This window comes from Spinacia oleracea, chromosome 6 (assembly GCF_020520425.1).
Source record: "Spinacia oleracea cultivar Varoflay chromosome 6, BTI_SOV_V1, whole genome shotgun sequence".
Lineage (NCBI taxonomy): Eukaryota > Viridiplantae > Streptophyta > Magnoliopsida > Caryophyllales > Amaranthaceae > Spinacia > Spinacia oleracea.
This window is the reverse complement of record NC_079492.1, coordinates 104,839,448-104,847,210: the sequence shown is the minus strand read 5'-3', so window position 1 is coordinate 104,847,210 and position 7,763 is coordinate 104,839,448. Positions and strand designations below refer to the sequence as shown.

The 7,763-nt window shown below is 33.6% G+C and overlaps 1 long non-coding RNA gene across 1 annotated transcript; it reads right to left on the bottom strand.

Annotated features, from left to right (window-relative positions):
* Nucleotides 1-3,644: 3,644 nt before the first annotated feature.
* On the bottom strand, nucleotides 3,645-6,894 carry LOC130464388 (uncharacterized). Its single transcript, XR_008924776.1, has 2 exons — nucleotides 6,363-6,894; nucleotides 3,645-3,888 (listed from the first exon to the last, which is right to left on the bottom strand). It is a non-coding gene; the product is annotated as an uncharacterized lncRNA (long non-coding RNA).
* Between the last annotated feature and the right edge of the window lie 869 nt (nucleotides 6,895-7,763).

Below are 7,763 nucleotides of genomic sequence, written 5' to 3'. Positions count from 1 at the left end.
GTAAAGTTTTTATTGTTAAAGAGTTGTTTGTTTTAATCAAGCATATTGACTCAACCCGTAAATGACCATTTCATTCAAATAAACAAACAAACAAGCATTGTTTTTGTTCTTCTGAATGTGAGTCTTTCTGTGTTTGAAGTAGAAATTTAGGTATGCTGATTATGGAACAAAATAGCCATTTAGTTCCAGCCTTGAAAGGACTTAAAACAAACTAGATGACCCTATAGCTAATGTAGCATTGCCATGCTTCATTTCCCACTTGTAGGCCATTAGTGTAGCCTAGCTTCCATTATTTGAGTTATTACCGAAGTAAGAACCTCAAGCGGTATATGATACCAAGGAAGTTTGATTCCTAGGTCACTTCTCTTTAAACATAAACTTATAGGTAGAAACGGAATTGTAAATTCCTTTCATTTGTTCCTTTGTTTTCCTATTTCTTGTACCCTTTCTTATAGTCTTAAGAATTGAATTCTTTAGTGTTGACTTTTATACTTTGTTAGACATGTCCAATGTCACCAACAAGGTTCTTTACCATTTTAATTTATGTTGAATATTTTGTTTCAACTAGATGATCTTACTAGAAGCTTCTAAAGTTCTCTAAGCATCGATCTATTCGAATGTCTAGGGACTAGACTCATTCGAGAATTAAATGGAAAAAAGATTTTAGGTTGTTAACCATTGGTAAAGCTGAGCGTTTAAACTCAATGCTATATGATCTCAAAACTACATTGTATTTTGAATTCACAAGCACCAATTGGTTTGCCATTCGATTTTGATATTCGAAAACAACCATAAAAGTCGCTAAAAGAAACGTACATTTTAAATTGCTCATTTTCTCTCATTTCCGTGAATCGTTCTTGGATTCACTACCAATCGAGGAAATTTACTGTTACCTTTATAAAAGGATTTACTGCCGTGCAAGATATTTAATTATAAACAATAATTAAAACATACATTGAAGCATGCAAAGTCTAAACATTTATCATGAGTAATAACTTGAAAATTAAAGCAATCATTCAATTTCAACAAGTTATTAGCAATTTATTCGAATTTATTGTTCCGGCAGGTGTGAATAAAATGATTCCAAGATCCTAAAACCATCGAAGAATTAAGCACAGTTTGTCGACTCAATTCTAAAACATTTTAGGTAAGCAAAAGCCTTTTGCTAATAGTCTAGAAACTACTCTTGGTTGATAGGTACATCTAAGAACTTATTAGGTAAACCTATCGATTTTGCCACGACATAAAAGGACTCCTTACTTATATCGTTGAGTTTCACCAAAACTAACATGTACTCACAATTATTTGTGTACCTTACCCCTTTAGTATCGACAAGTAACACCTCGCTATGGCGGAAAACTATTACTAGGATCGATGTAAAGGATATCCAAGTAAGTGTTATTTTGGCATGGCACCTTTTAACTCAATTTTTAAGTTTGGAACTTAAGGCTCTTACTATGTTGGTTAGATTTTAAGTAAACTAAAATCCTTAATCATGCAACATAATCAAGCCACAATCTTATGCATAATTAAGACATATTTAAAGCAATAAATAACTTAAAGCATGCATAAGATAAATGTGATCTAGTATGGCCCGACTTCATCTTGAAGCTTCAACTTCAAAGTCCGTCTCGAAAATCTCTGTGGGAGGCACCATTTTCTTCAAATAGGATAAGCTATAATTAAACTAATTACAACTATTTGATGGTACGCAGGCCATATTTGAATTGAAAAGCAATTTTGGTACTTTAGACCAATTACATTCAAATTAATGGTACGCAGACCATATTTTGTATCCTATTTGGGCCATACTAGTCACTTCATAACCTGCAAAACAGTACATATACAATATATACCATTCACCCATTCATTATCATGAATGGCCCACATAGCTGGTTAGTAAAACCCGTTATGCATCACATAAGTATTTGCAACAATTAATCAAGGGCTCCAATAATCTCCCAATTATTCAGTCCTTATTAATTCTAATCAAGTTGTTTAACCTTAAGGGATTTGTAGACCTAATCAAGAGTTTATGACTAAAAATGCTCCCACTAAAACCAATAAATTCATATGCTTTACTAATTTTAAACATAAAAAATGTATTTCTAGTCTAACCGGAAACATACAAATTTAATTAAAATTTAAAGCTCATAAAAATTTATAATTGAATCCGCTTATTTAATTTATTTTCAGTCGTATTTAAATTAATTCATGATTTTAATTTTGGTAAAATAATTAGAATAAATGAAATTTATTATAATTATAATATTCAAAATTAAAATCCAAGAAAACAATTTAAATTATTAATTTTAAAATTAATTAAAATTACATAAACTGAAAATTTCAAATTAAAATTTTAAAACGATCTAATCGTAACACAGGGTACGCAACATCACCACGCACCGCACAGCCATAGGCCACACGCACGCAGCCATCGCTGGCCATGTGCGCGCAGCCTATGTGTTGCGTCGCATTCATCGCTGCACACCATCGCATGGTACCAGCGAAGCACACGAGGCCACTGCTCGCTGCGCGCACCTGCCCTCGACGCACACGAGCTTACGCTCGCTGCACGAGGCAGTGCTCGTAGTATGCGAGCAAGCGCTCGGTGCGCGCGAGCATTCGATGCTGGGCGTAGCGCTCGTCGCTCGCGAGCTTGCGCTCGCTGCGCACGAGGCTTTGCACGTTGCGCGGGGCAGTTGCGTCGTGGCGCAGCTCGCCTGCTGCCCACACGCGACTGTCGCTGCCTTGCTCTCGCCCTTGCCCACTCTCCCATCGCACATAGCACACGACACAAGGCAGGGCTGCTGCCTTGTGCTCGTGCACCATAGCCTTGCTCGCTGCATTCGTACCGCATGGGCGACGAGCTCCCTTGCTCGTCGTCGCATGCCCGCACTATACAACACCCCTTAAGGGTAACACGTAGCGTCCATTGCTTTGTGCGTGCAAGTTATATGAGCGAATCGCATAAAAATTAAAAATTTTATTTTCAAAATTAATGACAAATTAATAAATCATATTAATTTCATAATTTTAAGGCGAAAAATCGAAAATTTATTAATTAATTAATTTCCGATTAACATGGATTCAAGTCTAGGTCATAAAAATTTAAAATTTAACACAAATTTACAATTTTTATGGTGGTTTTAAATCATAGGTATATAATTAAATTATTAATTAATTATGAAAATCAAATTAATTCTAAATTATTCCAATTTTCAACAAATTAATCATAATTACAAATTAGATTGCATAATTAACAAGGCTAGGCACACTACAACATAAACGAGCTAATGCAACCCCTGAAAACCGTTGCAATAGGACCAAAAACCGTTGCTATATGTCTATTGCAACGGTTCATGAACCGTTGCAGTTGAGGCCGTTGCATTAGGCCTGATACAACGGTTCCATTTGACTAATGCAACGGTTCTTTGCCTCCATAAAAACCGTTGCAATAGGTCCCTAATGCAACAGTTCACAGAGCTAATGCAAGGGTTTTGGCATCTACAAGAACCGAGTATAATGCAACGGCTGTATATAGCTAATGCAACATCCATGTTGTGTTTATGAACCGTTGCAGTATCTCTTATGCATTGCTCATTAAATATTTGTACTGGAAAAAACAAAAATAAACAACAAAGGATGATAAGCATTTCATTTTTATTAAAAATATCCATAAATATATACATATTATCGTCACATCGTTTATTGACTATTTACAAAATGAAGTAATACTTGTACAAAACCTAAAAGACATAACAAAAGCTTAATAATTCTAATTATGTAGTGGTTGTGTAGCACTAGTTTATGAGATCCACCACCCAAAAGTTTGATTCCTTATTATTGCCATTCCTTCTCGTGTAATTAATTTGGTTCATGAAGGACCTGTACATTCAAACATTTAGGAAATTATCAATGAACAAATTCAGGCTGATTTGTGTATATAGCATAATTGTAAAAAAAGTAAATCTTATTTAAAATACGAAATACTACGCTATTTAAGCATGATCACAGAATATCTAATGAGCACATACAATAGAACAACTTAGTAAACACATACAATTTACATAATGATAATTGGCGAAATCTAATGAGCACGTTGAGAAATCAACATCTACCTTAATTACAACAAGAAAATCAGTTTCATCATCTCTAAAAAGTAACAATCCCACCAACTAATTAAAAAAAATTATCCAAGAATATGTTATAGAATAATAACTTCCAGAACTTGCTCATGTCATGGATTCATATATGGCTCATGCTCTTAATTAGACCAATTAATTGCGTCAAGGTTTTCTACAGAAACAAGACATATCTCTCAACAACATTCCTCATTAACTAAATCAAGCACATAAACCACAATGGAAGATAAAAAACAGAAACAAGATTGAAAGAAATGAATGTTGAGAGTTGAATTAATTTTTATTTTTATTAAATGTGGTAAAATTATTGAAGAGAACCATAAAAAAATTGTGGGATCTTTAAGACTTAACAAGACTTTTTAGGCATGGAAACATAGTGTTAAGATGATAAAGTTCTGGTATTATTTATTTATGTCAAATAGTTTATAGGAAATAGGATCATATTTCTATCTCCTATGTACGTTATATATATATTTCTTTTAAACTACTTGACATAAATAAATCCTAAAAAAACTTTATTATCTTAAAACATAGGCACATTGTAATAAAAATCATAGTAGCAAGGGATGAATTGATTATAGCTTAAAATTTAGTAGATCCTAGAAACACATGACTTGAACTTATATTAGTTAAGATTATGGATTTGGAACTCTAATCTTCCACCATAGCCGTTATTGAGCAACAAATCCATTTGTATTTGCCTTTAGAAATCAATTTCCTTTATAACCACTATACCTTTAAAGATATCAAGTAAGGAACTGGGTTTTGTTATCTAATACTGAACATGCTCTTGAATAATTTTAACATCAAACTAAACAAAAAGAAATCCCTGAGCAAACAATTAACATACTCCGTATGAATGAATAGTTGAACATCAAAATAAACTAGAGAAATCTCAGAGCAAACAATTAATCCATGAATCAATAGCTGAATATCAAATCAATCGATCCTCTCGAATCAATGGTGTTTTGGCACTCCATTAAACATCTTAATACATTATTGCATCAACTAGAAATAGAAGCACAAATTTTCACGTTATATAGGCTGCAAAACTTATGTAAAAAATCTGGTAAGTGGTAACAGAAGCATCTAATAAATGAAAATAACTGTTTTATTTAAGCAATCTTGCTGCTGCTGGGACTTGGGAGCTCTAACTTAATTTTTGTTTTTATTTCCTGTTTCATTTTAAAAGTACTCCTATTAACCTATTTTCTTAAGTTACCTAGCTTATTCTATGTTACCTATCAACAAGAAAAGTATAAGGTATTTCTCATTTTCCACAACGTATAGAATAGGGATTAAAATCCAATTAACTTGTTTGTAGTACCAAATAAAAGACACTCCATAGCACCATAGGGATGGTAAAATGACTCATTTCTAAACCAAAAAACAGGAAATAAATTCCAAATTGAATCAAATGATTATCCAATATCAACAATTTAATGCATTTCATGATTACTTTATTCATATACATTTAGTTGTCATGATCTCGAGATTGCTTATAAGTTTTGTTTTCTCAGGCCAATCCTACATCAGGAATGGGATGGTTGATGACAATTTCTTTTACTTCTAATAGAAAGGGTTCTCATGGGATCGGAGAAGGTCATAGTTCTTTCCATACAACGCCTAGATTGATTCTTGTTTAGTCCCAAGTTTGAGTTTTTAATTGGTTCTTTGTGTATTGTATTTCAAATTGCCGCAAATCGACATATGACTGAAGAATCATTGAAAGAAGAGTCTAAAATTAATCAAAGTGACATATTCCTTCCACAATCTCTCCTAGTTAACAACAATCTCCATTAGATTCAACAAAATAATCAATCTCCCTTTCGCTTCCTTAATATCCCACAATTTTCTTTCCTAAACCTTCAAAATTTACAGGAATTTTAAATTGTTCAGACTTCAGATGTAGTGAAAGGTTGAGAGTAGACAAGATTTTTTTTTTTCAATCAAACTACTAAATATAATAATTAATTCAATTTATGGCTAAACCTCTTAGGAGCCTTTTTCCTGGAGTACACTATGAACCTCGAAATCTTTAAAGTAAAGAACAACAACAAAACTATAGAAATTAGAGACTTGCGATAATATATGAAACTTAACCTATCATATATCTACTAACTCATTTAAACCGAAATTGATAAAACCTAACTCATCTATGAAATTTAAATAAGAGAATTAGGGTTATAGATAATGTAGAGATGAGATAGAAAATACTTGTGGCTGGTGGTGATGTTGTTGATGGTGTTGACGCGGTGCCGCGGTGGTGTCCCTGGTTGACAAGAAGGCGGCGCAGAGAGGGAGCAAAGCAAAAGGATTGAATCAGAAAAGCGGAAGACATACTTGGAAGAAGAAGCAGAGAAGCGAGGGTTTTTGAGGGTTTTTTTTTCTGATTTTTGGGCGGATCTAACGAGGGTTTCAAAATTTTCAAGAGTAAAAAAAGAAAAGGGAAAATAGACGCGTGCTGAATATACTTTCCCACCGAATACAACTTCTAATTAAACATCTTCTCAAAAAAAATAAAAAAAAATAAACATCATCGTTGCAAAAGCTTCAAAGAACGTGGCATTTCACAGTCTAATGCAACAGTTACTTCATATCGTTGTACTATGCCGTTGCATTACCCAAGACCATTGCAATAGACCGTTGCAATATCCTCATCCGTTGCAAAAAGCGTTGCTTTAGCTTTGACTGTTGCATTAAACCATTGCAATAACCTTAACCGTTGCAATAGACCGTTGCATTTGCTCGTTTATGTAGTAGTGGCATTCAAACTTGTTAAACATATACAGTAGGTCAATCAAAAATTCAAGATTTATCAACAAGAACCGCAAATATTTAATTTAACATCTTAAATTTACAAATTTTTGGGTTCGAAAAACTAAAACCTCAGTAAAATCATAGTTAGGCTCCGAATTTGAGAATTCTGGGTTCGGCCGAAAAATACTAATTCTGTCAAAATTTTAGAATGCCTTTTACATGCGGAATTGACACAAAAATCACTCGATTTGGATGAGTAACGAAGAAACTGCCGAAAAACTGCGTACATATAATTAAATAAACGCAATTTGCAATTAATTAACAATTACGAAAATTAATCACCCCTTTTAATTCTTGCAAATTTGTAATATTTAACCATGTTTATGCAATTTAGATTATGAAAATAATAAGAGGCTCGTGATACCACTGATAGGTTATGATACATATGACAAAACATAAATCATGCGGAAAAACCTTAATGCCAGGAAACACATTATTTACACATAATCATTTAGCATAATTTAGGAGCATACACTTTGTAGCGTGCCCTCCCTAGCTGCGCCCGAACCGAACAAGAACAAGCCTTTAGGACTCCAAATGTCGTCCCTCCGTAGATAGTCCACAGTACGTCCGGATCCGCCTTAAGTTAGACCAACTAGAATCGCCCTTAAGGTTACTAGGAAATTCGGTTAAGTGTTTGCAAGTGTTTGGCTTATTTTTCTTTCAAAACTTTCCCTTAGAATGCTTCAATCCCATGTACATAAATTATGACCCTAGGCCCTTATTTATAGAGGTTGGGAAAGGGAATTGGAATCCTAGTAGGATACGATTTAATTAAACTTAGAATCCTACAAGGAC